This window comes from Rhopilema esculentum, chromosome 20, assembly GCF_057945365.1.
Source record: "Rhopilema esculentum isolate cy_ngs chromosome 20, ASM5794536v1, whole genome shotgun sequence".
Classification (NCBI taxonomy): Eukaryota; Metazoa; Cnidaria; class Scyphozoa; order Rhizostomeae; family Rhizostomatidae; genus Rhopilema; species Rhopilema esculentum.
In genome coordinates, this window is record NC_142834.1 from 9,716,732 (window position 1) to 9,732,586 (window position 15,855).

The window sequence follows — 15,855 nt, forward strand, 5'->3', positions numbered from 1 at the left end:
ATACACCTTATGAGAAAGTCAAGCTCCTTCCCGCCATGGGCGATGCCGCTACTAGGAGTTAAGCGCTTCTTTGTTTCCATTTTCTGTGCACCAAAATCTTGTTAAATGCCAATTTGCCATTGTAATATTGATTACTTTGTATCTTTTTCAACATCTTTATTGTCGGCAGAGTCTTTTATGGCTGCTGCTTTGATAGATAGGTAATTTTTATAATGAAAGAGCACGAGGGCCATTAAAAAGACAAATAAGACGGGGATGCTACCTACTGGGAGGCAGCAAGGAGTAGCTTCCTATGATAAGATAATCTTACCGAATTAATATGTTGCTTTAGGCTATGGTGTTTCTGAAGCAAGAGTGCTCCCTAGAAAGTGAGCGAGAGGGCCTTTTGCAGTAGAGATATCCCGGAGATTGGCATTAAATTTATATCAAAATAGTAAATAAAAACTCTGAAGGCCCAAGTCTTGTACAAATTGAAGAATGATTAATCTTCAGTAAAGTTGAGTAGTTGAAGTGTAATTGACTGTTTCAACGTCTTAGGCCCTCCAAGCCATTTAGGTTTTCGTTTATATCTTTATGCATTTGTCTCTCACTTTTTAATAGCTTATGATCTATGGCAGTTTTTGCGAATATTGTAAGTAGATTTGATAAAAACAATAGAAATGGTTATACCAGTGCCATTGTCTCTTAAAGTGAAAAACAGAATTCATTTCTGTGCCAATGTCACTTCTGCTACCGTTTTAGACACCCTTGTAATTGTAACCAACTATTGATCATTTGAATCTAATAAAAATGGTATTAATGCCTACCATTATACTCAACTTATCAAATGTTAAAGCAGTTTGACATGTACTCAAATTCAACTGCTTAATTTAAGCTTTGGTATTGACTAAAAAAATAATAATACTCATATTGACTGTAGACTATAAACATTTCAGTTTTACGATGTGTGTTTGACTGGTCCAGTTGTTTTGTTACCAAATACTATTTTAGTAAGTGAAAAGCAGAATATTTGTGAGAATATATTTGCAACAAAGACCATTTTTGCATGAATCTGTGAGAACGGTTAATTCGTAAAAGTTTTTTCTATCAGATCTGAATATAAATCCAATCATACATATTGGATTTGTAGGATGATTAAGTAGATAGCTTTCCCAAATAATTAGTTTTCTTTGTCCGCGTTAATTATTGGATGGAACAGAGATACATTTACACCAAGTGTTAAGAATAAAGACTCTTCTTGTATCACGCTGTATAAAAATGATGCTTGTATCGTGTGGGTAACTTGTATGTGTAGCAGACAGCATCTGCCTGAGAGGTTAATAGTATATCAAATAATAAATAATGCCAAACTGTAGAACCATACAAACATGATATTCTATATTCGATCCAATGTCAAACGAAACAATTGTGTACAAGTTGACCTGTTAACCAGATATGATTAAATAGTTTAAACGTGTAACAAGTAATTTCCCTACATTTTATGTTTACCTGCTTATAAGAAATCCAAAACCAAATTTACATCAAATCTTGTAAGGATTCACAGTTCATTTGGATCACAGTTCAAAGCAATTATTGTGTGACGTCACCAGTTTGAGATAATGGAACATTCCATGCTGCATCATGGTACAATTTGAAGAATTTTGAAATCCCGTTCTCAGTGAGTGACAGGAAAAAAATATCGCCAACGTTTTTAGTCTTAAATTCATTTGAATATGATCAATATTTTTTCGTCATCCTGTCTTATGATTTACTACCCTCGAGGTCCGAGAGATATCTAGTACCGTCCCCAGTCTCTTATAATTTTGGAAAATGGAAATCTTATGTCACTTCATTCTTAAACATTTTTTGACAACACGTCACAGACGTAACTGGAAGCCATTTCCAGTCACAAATGAAGGCATTCCTTGAGTCATTCTAACCTGCTTGTTTAATCTCTCTGTCTTCCTATTGCCTTCACGAGTGCTGCATTGCCTGCACTTAAATCTCACATGCAAAACATTCTTTCATTAGTCACTAACTGTCTGCGTGTCTACCTTTCTCATCTGCTTTAATCTACTTGTGTGTTTGGTTAAAATTAAGTTAATCTGTGTTCAAAAAAAATTAGTGACAGCATCTCGACAGATGGTATTTCATTTCCAAACCAATGAGATGCATTTGTGTCCGTGAATAAGCAGCATCGAGAAGAACAGGAAGGTGTTCTGAAGATCAAAATTAGTGGGTTCGCGATATAATTATTCATTATGTCTTTGGACATCTGACAGTAAGTGTGTACATTGTATATAATTATTGGCAGTGTGACATTGGAGATGGATCAAGCGATAACTAGTAACCTTGTCATGGATATGATAAAAGTTAGTAGAACTGATGCTCATTTTTCGTGCTTTCTATGCCATCAAAAATTGTTTGCATATATGCATACATATATACAATACTTTCAATAGCTTATGCACCGTTTTTTAAACGTTTCGACCGAAGTCTTAATCAGTAATACTTAACAAATTAAATGGAGCTAACAGATGCAAAATTGATACAATAGAGATAATACAACAGAGTTGGTGTCAACTCTAGTACCAATCTAGTTGGTACCAATCTTGAAATATTTATATACAGTGCAACCCCGATATAACGAACTTTAATAGGAACCAGAAAATAGTTCGTTATATCGGGAGTTCCCTAAACCGGGAGAAAACACTTTTTAGGTCTTTGAGAGTTCACGCCTAAAAAACCCGCTATGGGCTTGTTTAGGCCATCTCCAACTTCTGTGCATATTTCACCCCAAAAGACCAAGATGAATTCAAATTAAACTAATGGTTAGTCATCGAAAATGAAGATCTTTATGCTCCTTTTACAATTTGGTACCCAGACATTGGCAAAGTTGATATCGCTTCACTTCTAGTTAGCGGCTAAATAACGTCTTCGATTACTTCACATCCTTATTTGTTTCTTCTGCTTCTCCATCTGGGTCTCTCAATAAAATTTTGTCATTGCTCATTGCCAATGTCCCATATGAAAAAAGGTATTCGGTAGTGCCAATCTGCTCATTCGCACTTATTTTTTACGCAATCAAACTTTCATCCCGTCCTCTGAGCCTATCAGCCAAAGCTTGAAATCAGAAGAAAAAATTATGAAAAATTCGTTATATCGAGGGTATTTATGATGAAGAGATCCAAAATTTGGTTCGTGATATCGAGAGTTCTTTATGTCTGGGGCTCGTTATCTCGAGGGAATTTGTAAGGAGTTTGTCAGAGAGAATCCAAGGGACCAGGCATTCAGTTCGTTATACCGGGAAGTTCGTTCGGGATTCCACTGTATATATATATATATAGAACAAAAGTAAGACGTCAGGACTGTCTAGTCAAAAAAGTCAAAAAATACGATTGCCGATAAAATGTCGATGCTAAAGTTAAATGAAATTGATGTCTGGTTGGTGTAATAGGAAAAGACTTCTAATCTGTATGAACATTTACATACAGATACAGCAAACATTATTTAGAAAAAGAAGAAGGTCTAACCAAATTTCCTCTTTCATTGTCTGGCAATGCTTCTCCATCTCTCGTTGTCAATCTTTCCCACTTATGTTCTGCAAAAACTAATTTAGAATCTTTTTATATATCTCTACCAAGTTTTTAGGATAGGAAAAGAGTCAATGACTACTTTTTCTACATGTTATTTGTCGAAACAATAATGACGAAAATTTATTTAAAGAAGGCGTTAATGAAGGAGCTTGGGGGAGGTTGTTTTACTTTTTCATGCATACTACAAACACCGTAAAGATTTTCCAGGCAGAAAAAATACTTTTATTTCTTCCTGAAGCTAAAATATAATTGCTTGAAAGATACAATATCTGTAATTTTTGCAAACAGGTAAAACCTCTATATACACTATTTTTTAAAAAAAGTCATACTTATTTATTTTCCTGAAGTACAGAGATATGTTATAATGAACTAAATATTTTTCAAGTTGTTTTTTGCAAAATATCTGAGTTTGATGCTTAATTCGATCTTGAAAACATCGTCACGTGTCAACTTACTTTCAATGCTTGGGCGACAAAGTCACCAAAAGGTGCATTCGATATGCGGTGAATCTGCAGCTAGCATGACTAGGGGGCTCGCCCGGCCCCTTTGCTTTCTAGGCCTTGGATAGAAAGGGATATATTTGAAAAAAAGAACGAAAACTTTTTCCATTATCAACTAGAAGTAATATCGAAAATCTTTTGCTTAAGGATAAATATGGTTGTTAATGTTTTTGCTCTGGTCCAGGTGATTTTGGTACAGCCAGTTATTTACGGTAACTTTAACAGTATACTGAATATAGTAACATCTTAATTTAGATTTTTCAAATCTTAAAGCAAATTCGGATCTGTACAAAATGGTCAAATTAGCTTATAACAGACCCACCGCATATCTAATTACATCTAAACCTCTCTGTAATTGTCCCTTAGCGTCTCAACGAACATTATCAGCCCACATAGCTAAATTATCAAATGTTCCCAATTCATGTAATCCAGGTTACGTTCCATAAAGCCACCCAGAAGTGACAGGAATAACTGTCGGTCGATTGAACTGATTAAACATATTAGTTTGTTTTTAGAAATTTCTTGAAAACATCTTCATCAAGGCTTGAAAGACATTTTACATAGAAACTGATTGCTTTTAAAAGCTCAAAATTTTTGCCACGTCTAATTTTATCTATTTAGCACTAGGCTTATTAAAGCTTTTTTGTCAGTCGCATCCGTCATAAGATACATATGATTAATTAAAAATCGAGCGCTTGAAAATCTTCCCGTGGACCACCAGTATACTCTAATAAACCCAGAATGAGTCACTCTCTATAACGTAAAGCGGCATTTTTGAAAAAAGAGGGGTTAATTAGACTAATTTGAAATAAATCAGTGAAGACTAAACAGATTTTGCTGTTGAATTGCTCGTTAACACCACCTAGAAACAAAAATAGTCATCCCTTTTTACAGTCAGCTAAAGCAGACAGGGTAACACAATTCCTCTTGTTTGATTGTCAAAAAAATATATTCAAATACGTTTCCTATAGCCTCCCTTATATAATCAGTAAAAAAAGTATTATCCTATAAATGTTAAATTGTTTGCTGTGTGCAGGAAGTGTCTTTAATAATTTGAATAAGTTGAGCATTATGCTCGAAAAAATCAATGTTTCTATCAGTAATATGATAGGCCATATTATGATGACACGGGTGTAGGCATTTTTCATTGCACTCTAAAATTCTCTTCACCAACGACATCAAAATATATATTAATTACTGGTATACAGTGAGCGCAACGAAAAAGGTTTTTTTGCTTATGTAATCACTTTTAAAATGGTTCTTTTACTTCTTCCACTTCTACTTACAAAGCTCTACTTTGTACAAATTAAACGGTGTTAGCCCAAGCCTTAATGATAATAGACGATGTTAGCGCAAACAAAGAAGAATATTGTATTTTCAAGTAAATCAACTTTTTGCTGCAGAATACCAAGAATCATACTAAGGAATGTTGACGATCACAAAACATTCCACAAAAATAATCATCAAAATGATCTCGAAATATATTTTTATAGTTTAATCTTTAAGATATTATATAGAGCTCATTTAACGCATTGCTGTCTCTGCCGCTGAATCTATGCTACATGAGGAACCATTTATAACATTCTTGAATTGCCTTTTTGACGTAATGTCTGGTTGATTCTTCAAACAATACCATGCAGTCGAGTCAGTTTTAGCTTAAGTATTCAGTTGGTGTAGAGTTGTAGCCAAAGGGGGGTGTAGGAGGTATTGCAACCCCCCAACTTTGGGCTAAGCGCTTAAAGATTTTAAAATTCTTTGTAAGCTCTTATGACATTCTTATAGATAATCCTATATTAAACTTCAAAGATATATTAAAAGCGATAAAAAAATTATGCATTTTGTGTACCCCATTCCTGTCTAGAAAGGTTTGTGTATTCTAAAATAGCTCAAAATTTTAATGAAAAAGTTTGGCCAAGTTGTATTAACGCCAACAGTCATACAATAGGAACGCTGTTCTGTCGGCAAATCTGGGAATCTGACATACCCTAACAATTTACTTTAGCTTCGTCCCTGTTTTGTCTGAATAAAATCTGAGTCAATGTAAGTATTTATAACAATCCGTAGAATAATTTATTAATTAGTATATCATACCTATTACAGGAAATTAATGTTGACAAGTTAACTTAAATATTATTTGCCCCATCCAAAGTTTGATCTATCTGTCTGGCTCTTTTAAGAGTGTAAGCACAGATACAATTCCAGAAGCTGTGATATTCTTCCCTCATTTTTTCTTTTACAATATTGTTTTATTGGCTATAAACCAGACATATCCTCCATCTAGCACCTGTTTTTCTAAGGTAGAACTTTTGCTAATCTCTGCCTGAGTTTATGCAAAGTCTTCACTTACAAAAACAATCTTGTTCTAAAAATTCTTAATGGAGTGGCTCTAGGACTGTGAAATAATATCTGCTCTGTGCGTTGCTGTAGATAGAGACGTCCTTTGTTTGACACCCAGATTGGTTTTCATTTCGTTTCATTTCAAGAGGGGGAGGGGGGGGGGCGGTGGAAAACCAAAGCGCACCTTCAAAGTTTGTTTGCTTTTTTCTGCCTCTGCACTCTGAAGGATCGCATTTTATTCTAGTCTTGTGCCTTTGATCTAGATCTAGAACAGGATTTATCACAAATGCAAAGTTAGTTTTTGATCCTTGAGGGCTATGTGAACGACTAAACATTTCGATAACAACAATTTTCATATGAACTGACAAAACATTTTGCGGGTTTTGTTAATGCATATTTTCAGTCTAATTTAATGAGTTTCTTTGGCTTACGTTTGGAAAATGATAATTTTCCACCATTTTGCCAGAGTATATTGGATGCTTAATTAACCTCAAATTGCATTAGTAAAGGGATTTATTATATCCTGGCTTTTTACTTTCTTAGTTGCGACTTTTAGATAGCAAAATAATATTGCACGTGGTAGAGCTATGATTCAACTCTTTGGTTATTCCAAGAAAAGGTAATATTATTGCGCCAGCTTTTGCACTTGAACAAGTGCTCCTGTCTTACGAAAAGAAAGTGTAGATAGATCAAATTTTTTCAAATTGATAACATCGAGAACACTTTATACAGTGGAAATATTTCAAAATGTACCATTTGATGCAAATTGTATTTTTTGGTGCAAAAGACTTTGCGCTTGCAAAAACATCTTAAATGCAATACCATCAAGAAAATGTTAAATTTGATTGTCTTTACTTTGTTACAAGACTATCCTGAGAGAAAGCTAACAGGGTTAAAGCGTACTTATTTTGATATATATTGAAGCATAATGTGCATAAAAATAAGCCATCCATTGAGGCAGAACAAGTGTTTTGTACTTCGCATTTATCATTAATGGTATTTTAATGATAAAGTATAGAGAGACATTCATGTTTGATGTTTCAATGACACTATTTTCCTTTGAAATAGAAATTGAAAACTGTTTTGATGCTTGGAAATTATCGAAAAGAGATTACGGTAATGTGAAGTGCTTTATGTTTATCAAATGGACATTTTATTCATTCTTCTGTCATTCTTGTTTTGATACTAGACAGATACTTCACAAGAGCAGATGAATGTTGCCTAGCCAGCTGATGAGTCTGAATATGAGAAAAACTGGACACGATAATGAAAGAACTTTAAAAGGATCCGAATAATAAATAAAAATAACAAACAATAAAAGAACTATTCACTCAAAAATTATTCTTAAGCATCTTTCTGACATCTGACTTTTAGTAAGTTACACATGCATCATATCGTACAAATATCATGCATCCTGTCTTTGCCACGTCATAGGACATTGATTGCAACTGATACATTTCTTTCTAAAATATATTTTGTAATTTTTATTGTTAGATGTAACTCTGGGTACTAGACTCACTTTATCTAAAATAAGAGACCCATCATTGAGTCTGGTACCCAGGGTAGTTAGATATAGGCTATGCTCCTACCATTATCGAGTAATATGATACAAGCGCCTCAAGACTATCCTTTCTACACCTTTTTCATTACTTTCTTTTACCTTCAAATAAGCTATACATAAAAATGATCAACATAGAATTGACATGAATAGATAACTTTCTCTTAGTTAAGTGAAAAGACATTATCAAAAGGAGATTATTTCAAAAAGCTGGTAATGGAATAAAATGAAATAATTTCATTGCAAACTTTACAACTAGATGAAAAGAAATTACTTTCTTTAGAAAATTGTTTATCTGTTAAAATAAGATTGCTATTCATTTGCTGCAAAATCTCTCTATTTTTCACCCTTGGACATTTGTTTTAATTCTTTGTATCAGCATCAGAATCATTAAACAGAATACAATGTGGAATTAACAGCAAACTCCATAGGTCTGCACTATCAAGTAAGACTATTAACAAAAACAGCATTATCATTTTTAATAGCTACAGAATTAAGCATTCTTTCAATACAGTAGAATTATAGTTGATTTGATATCAAAAGATACATATTTGATGACCACTGGCTGATAACACTTATATGCAAAGGTCATATCTAAAGCACTGTTTCACACACTCGCTTGCGTAATCTATAGGTCTGCAGGGCACAATGTAAGGGTCAGTATTTTAGGTAGCTTTGATTTGGTTGTAGAAGTTACCCATAAAATCAGCAAGAAACATTAAAAGAATCAGAATTAGTGTCATCAACATTAAAGCTTGTGATATCTAAACATTTTGAATTTCATTACGTCAAGATAATATTTCAAGCATAAAGAAGAGTAAAGCAACCTGATATAAATCCAAAAGTGATTGCTACTTACTCAAGAGTTTGTTTATATATCTGAAAGTGCTCCTTGCTCTTTCATATTTTTTTATAAGCATTCAAACTCTTGACAGCATTCTTTAGAAGTTCTCAATCTAGATTTCTATTTCGAGAAATAGGGGTTTGAATCTTCGATTTTTTAACTTCCCAGAAAATTTTCTAGCAATGAGTGGTATGCTGTTTTCCATAATGCATCAAAAAAGTGAGTGATTATTCCACAGACAGGGTTAGATAGTAGCGAATGCGCCTACTTACTTAAACAAGTTGTAAGAGCCATTTTTAATAACCAAAGATGTCTCTAAAGTTAGCAGAAAATTTTTAGGCAATTTCATTGAAATTTTTTCGTTTATTGATCATACCTTCAGCGGGCATTCCAATATTCAATTGATGTATCTTTGTATTTTTTTCTGGCTCAGAGATAGTAATCGAAACTTGTTATCTTTAACATTTTGAGCAGTTTGCTGTTATTGATCGGAGAGGTAAGGCCATGCAATGCATCATATTATAGGATAGGATAGCCCAGCAAGATACTGAAGATTCCCAAACATTTAATAAGAACAAAAAAGGGCTCTTTATATTATCCTCTATTCTTAACGCTATTAGTTGAGTAATGAATCATTTTCTGATCTACATTGCTCCTCTAGTTGTACAGTCATCTAGTAGGATTAGGAATGAAATGCTGCCAGGTCTTCTTGATATTTTGCAGGAGATAAATTCCTTAGCAAAGCTGACGTAATATGGGCATTGTCTTCTTCGAAATGAAACTGTAAAGGATAGTTGGATAACTTTCTTTGTACTCAGGCTTGAAGAAAATTGAAATGAAAAGAGAAAAACAAACGCTAGGGACACTTTATGATCAGACAAGTAGCTCGTTGTCTTTATAATTTTCATTGTTCTTGTAGCTTATGAAAATGGAATTAATCCAATTGGATTTAGACGGCGAAGCAGGGTTCTTCATGTCCTTATATGCAGACTGAATAGTGACCCAGTTTCGCTTATAAGTAAAAATACTTTAAATGTACGAACCATTTGTGTTTGGATTACATCTCATTGAAGATACCCTGCACGAGCTTGCTAGAATAATCGAAATGGAGACGAGAGTCAGTATTTCATTTTCAGAAAGCTAAGCAGTTACACGGTTACTTTTACATGTTTGTCTTACAGTATTGAAGGTTTAAATAATTATTATGACTGGTTCCTCACAACGCCGTTCACATGTTGTCGATATGTGTTTGGTCTTAGAATATTTAATACAATATAAAATACGAAAGTATGTGATAGAGCTAAGCACATTAATTTGATTTCTTAATCCTTGCAAAGCTTTAAGATTAGCAGCTTCCTAATCTCTTGAAACGTTCAGAAATGAGCAGGAAATAACGGTGCTTATAGAGCGATTGTCCATCCTGGGACAAAAATATTTATTTGTAAATAATCCTATATTAGTTAAAAGGAATTCCCAATAAATCTTATCAGAGTTAATAAGAAGAACCCTTGTTATTTAAACAGCCAATTATGCAATTCCTACAACTCAAGTTCATTTGGACTACCCAATAAAATTGGCTTTGGTTTAGTAGCCTTGGCAAAAACCACTGCACAGGCTTACAAAACAAAGAGCATAGCTCAATAACACGACACAGATCGTATCTCGCAAGTAATTAACCACAGTAATAAAATAGAAATATTGGTTTTCTTTTTATAAGTCTTTATTAATCAGCCTTAATGCTAGAGATAGCTATCACAACACTGTTTGAGATTGTCGTTAAATCCTTAAGTCTTAAGACTCACTATTAGACACAGTGTCACGTGATTGAAGATAATGATCTGGGAGACAAATTGGTGTAGCAATTTAAGAATTAGGTTGGCAGCTCTAATTAGCAGCAAAGAAAGACAGGACCAACGGTGGAGAAAACAAAATCCTGCAGGCTTATCTGTTTCATGGACATTCTCTGGGCCCATTTGGGAGCCACTATAATTGGGCCAATAGTGTTGAGGCTATGGATCACCCAAATTTAAACGACATCCTGTTTTCTTCCATAAAAAAGTATCCAGTATCATTCAATTAGAGAGCGTAATATTTTTGGGAGTTTTTTTCTTTAAAAGTGTTTGTGTTTTGAAACAGTTTTAAATACTGAGCTCAAAAAGGATATTAATTTTTCCAATCCCGTCTGATTTTTCATGCACTCTTCACTGTATTGGTTATTATCCAGTTTTTCTTAATGTCCATATGTTCATGGAAGTCACATCCTTCGCCAGATTTGACTAATACTCAAAAGTTGAAACATGGAAACCTTCTTTGTTTACATCTCCTAAAAACATTTTCTGTAGCCGCTGGTGTCATATGAACATCTTAACGTTTTTGGATCCACCTATAGCAAGGTTGTGCTTGATTCCAGTCACGAGAAAGAAGATATTTTCCTTGCTCATTTGATAGGATATCATAAATATTGTCATAAAATTAATGTCTCTTATTGCACATGGGCTCTATGGAAAGAATAAGAGCATATAAATATTACTTTGACATTAACGCAAAACTTTTCCAACCAGGCTTGAATAATTGCGAATACCAAGAAATCCCAAAAGTTCTACAAGCATGTGTTATTAGAAAGATTGATTTCCAATCACAATTCCATTTCAAGCTGTACCAAGGAATGAAAGCTAGCTTGATGTTCTCTGTACTTATCTTGCTCTTATTTCTCATGTACCATCTTTTTAAAATTTAAGTTAAATCATAATAAAATTATAATGATAATATAAGAATTTTAGAATCCACGTACAGCCAGACCTTTACTTTATATACAGGTCAAAGTTGACAGTTAATAATTAATTTGGACCTACTTACATGCATACAATAGTAGCGAAGTTAATATCTAGCTTCTGCTGAAAAAAATCTATAATATCACACCTAAGTGTTTTTTAACAACTATTATAACAGTATATCTCAGTATTTCAATATTTCTACTTCAAACTAAAAAGAGCAAAAACATCGTCTCATGGAAAAGAAGGGTATCTGTAGAAAGTTAAGAAGGTCAATGGCTTTAAGCACAATTTTTTTCCTGCATGAACGGTTTTTTTCCCTCCAGGCTAGTTAAGAAGAGGTATGAAAAACTGTTTACAGGCAACATGATGACTAAAGGAGTATCTTATTGGAGCACTGGGAAGTAGCCTGTGTTCCAGACCCCTAACTTGAAAGTAGAGTAGAGCTACTTGTCTGATCATAAAGTGTCCCTAGCGTTTGTTTTTCTCTTTTCATTTCAATTTTCTTCAAGCCTCTACTTTCAAGTTAGGGGTCCGGAACACAGGCTATGGGGGAGGGTTTTTTGATGTGATCTCTAGGCTTATAGCCTTTCCGTTAACTTAGCCAATTCTGCAATGTCAATATTTGCTATGCTAGAAAATAGTAATATTATCCTTCTTATAACCATACGAACAAGCAGTTGTCACTTTTTGAATTTTACAGGAATTATGTCTCGGGGCTTTTTATAAACGATCTTCCACCCACCTTGAAAGTTTAAAAAAGTCAAGGTGATGTCGATGATTCCTCCATAATCTTTTTACGAATGAAGCATTATTGTAAATTCAGAGCTTGGGTGTATTGAAAAACGGGCATAGGATTATATGTGTGAGAAGGAAGAACCGCAAGATAGGCTGTCCGCCGGATTATGTGAATCTTGCAATGAGTTTTGTTATGAAAGATATATAAGAACAAAGCAATGCGACAACGAGAATCCAATGTTGAAAAAGGTCAAAGTGATGTCGATGATTCCTCCATAATCTTTTTACGAATGAAGCGTTATTGTAAATTTAGAGCTTGGATGCCTTGCAAAACGGGCATAGGATTATATGGTTGAATATCATAAAACTCGAAAAATGCTCGTAGGATCCTGTCAAATTTAAAATCGTGTTACGAAAGTCAAATTTAAAATCGTGTTACCAAAATAAATGCTCAAAAAGCAATGCAGAAATCGGGGAGTAGCATTCTTAAAAATGCTGAAAGTTACCTCAAATTTCTAAAAAACCAAGTTTTATATCATTTTAACTCTGGCAAAGATAATGCGAAACTTTGAATTAGCACAAAAAAGCACCAACACTTTATATGATATCTTGCTATGTTTCCACATTTTCCTGCTGTTTTCAAGTTTAAGGATGTCACTAATAAAGGGAAAAGTCTTTTGCAGTATCAAATGCAATTTCAGGTAGCTTTATGCCTGTGAAACTCTTTGCCATTCTTTTAAATGCTTGTATAACTGGTTAGGCCACATGTCCTCCTTGTTACTAGATTTTTCCAATAATGCAGAAGAGGTTTTTTGTCCTTTAAGAGATAGCCATTCGCAGCATTGCATCTTTTATGAATAGTTGATTTAACGAAAGCTTTAGGTTAAAAAATAATCTAGGGTTTTCGACTGGTGACACTGTTTTGTGATGACAATGTTTGCCAAATTCACCTTCATCCTAAGCCCTCAAAAAAGTTTTAAAGAAGCTTGTGTTATATCTTGGCAACATTTCATCCAATACTCTTGTGTTACTGCTGCAATAATTTTGATGCCAGAAAGATATTTAGATACAAAGCCATCACTTAAAATTTTTTTTTAGATACATCTGCTTCATGGGAACAGAATTTGGATTGATGATATTTCCTTTTTCATTTCATATGGAGAGATTTGGGTAAGTGGTATAAATCATAGACATGTTTTGCTTATTTACCTTTAGCAAAATTTAAATTGTTCAAGCGATTTTTCAAGGTTTTCAGCCTGCTAATTGATGTACCCTCAAGAAGGTGTACTCTTGCGCAAAACTGACAAGCCACTATTTCCCCTGTGATTTTTGCCTTGGGCCTCAATCATAGGCATCAACTACGTAGACTTACACCATGAGCTGCTTCGCTACTAGGTACCAACTATCCTATAAAAGAGGTTGAAAAAAAATTCGCGCTTATAGAATGAAACTTTTTTTTGAGTTCGCTTAAACTAACCAAAAATCATTTACCGCATGTTGCAAATTGTCCCCAGTAGTCTTTGATGTATTCAAGTTTTACAAGCAAGTTGTGGGAATGCAAAAAATGAAGATTTTTAATTCAGGCAATTTTCTTAACAATACACACAAAACTTTAACTTTTTTAGCTCCTCTAACCCTGCTAATGATGAAGCTTTTATTTTTGCTCTATTCTTATATTGAAAAACACACCATTGAAATCTTTATTAAACGAAATTCTGCAATTAAATCTGCATAAATAGAATTTCACGTTAATTCACTACCAATAAAGGTAATCGACAGATACTAAAGCGACTTCAGCCATCTACCAATCAATATTTTGTTTTGGTCCTGTATATGATATCGAACGTTGGGGAATGCACTGAATGCGCATCGTCCTGGGCCACGGCATTGTGTGGTAGAGTGGCCAGTTCCTTTCCACGCCGCCTTTACCTCCCTAGTATGTTTCAACTAGGTGCTCATTTTCAGCTGAGTGAACTGAGAAGACGGACGACGGACGGGGTGAGGGAAAATGAAATAATTTTATGATCGAGGTCAACCAAAGCACATTTTGGAATACCTCTTCGTCATTTGTGATTATTTCCACTCGCATAAATTTCCACCACGATAAATTGCTCGTAATTAATTACGAGGGTTTTTATTCTTACCTGTCAAACTACCGCTGTGATACAATTTTTAGTATAAGACCATTAGTTTATCTATTAAATGGCAATCAGACCATGAGAAAATTATATTTTCTGATCATTCATAATTTACTTGTTTCAGAACAAGTGCAGAATGAAAGCACACTGTAAATAACAATATTTTGACAAATGATTCCGCATGGGCACCATGTAACCAAAAACAATGCAGTTTATTAAACCTCAATCTATTTGGAACATTCTTATATATTCATGACGAACGTCTTTTAACTTCAAATTTCAATATTTTCTCGGAATAAACAGAATAACATAGGATTAACGATTCCCAGCCAATGAACTCACCCGTTGGCCAGCACACTCTCTTAAGTTAGAGTATATTTCTTACAAAACATTTCAAATATTTAAAACAAATATGTTGAAAAACACATCGCATGAGAAGAAAACAAATTGAAAATTTCCGAAATTATAGAAAATTTACGCAATTTATGTAATATCGAGATAGGGTGAAGCTCTTAAGATACCTCTGGCAGGTTTCTAATAACAGCAAAAGAAATGTATTTCAACAAATTGATTAGCAGTAAAAAAAGAATTCTTAGCAGTTGAGAATAGAAATAATAGTCTTTTGTTGGATTTTGATTCTTTGATTTTCAATTCTTGAGATCAGCTTGCAAGGCACTTTACACAAAAGCAACAATCATAATGACGATAACAGTCCTTTCAAATTTCATCATTTCAATAGTACAGACATTAAAACAAACCAGCATAAAGCAAAAATAGAGATTGTATCATAAATCTGTTAGCTAGGTGATGAAAAAGTACTCTTACCATCACAAAACCAGTTTTTGACTGGATTTGCAATTAATGTACATTTGAGGACGATTTTCAGATTATTTGAAGGGAGTTTCAAATCTTTGGGCATAAGATATGCGAATATATAAAGTTTTATTGTGCGAAGGTCGAGATCTGAATCTTTTTTATAAGGTCATCGTCACCACTAAGAAAGTTAAAGTAAGCGTAAATTTGGCGGCAAAAATATGCTGACGTTGGCAATTTTGAGTTAGGCATGTTTCACGTGTAATGACACAATCATGGAATGTGGATTTTGGTGTTCGATATCCGCTTAACGGTGCACCAGCTGCAAGGAAATCGATAGACACAGCTATGCAAGAAATATAACATAAGCCTCTCTTTCTTTCTTGCGGCATTGACAGTTGTGCCTGCAATTATTTCTATCTCATGTTTAATAATGCATCAGTGGTTGGAAGAAAAGTTGAAGTAACATGTGTTTGGCTCTCACTACAGCAGCTATTTTGAATCTTTGAAAACTATCCCGAAGCTTTTTTTCCTCATTCGTGTAGTGCATTGCTGTTTATGTTGTCGAACGGCATCTTTGA

General features: G+C 34.0%; 1 long non-coding RNA gene across 1 annotated transcript in view; it reads left to right on the top strand.

Annotated features, from left to right (window-relative positions):
* The first annotated feature begins 817 nt into the window (after positions 1-817).
* The window catches only part of LOC135687312 (uncharacterized), a 41,318-nt gene continuing 26,280 nt past the window's right edge, over positions 818-15,855 (top strand). The window contains exons 1-2 of the long non-coding RNA XR_010516185.2: positions 818-2,260; positions 13,422-13,493. This is a non-coding gene — a long non-coding RNA (uncharacterized LOC135687312). The remainder of the gene's footprint in view (positions 2,261-13,421; positions 13,494-15,855) is intronic.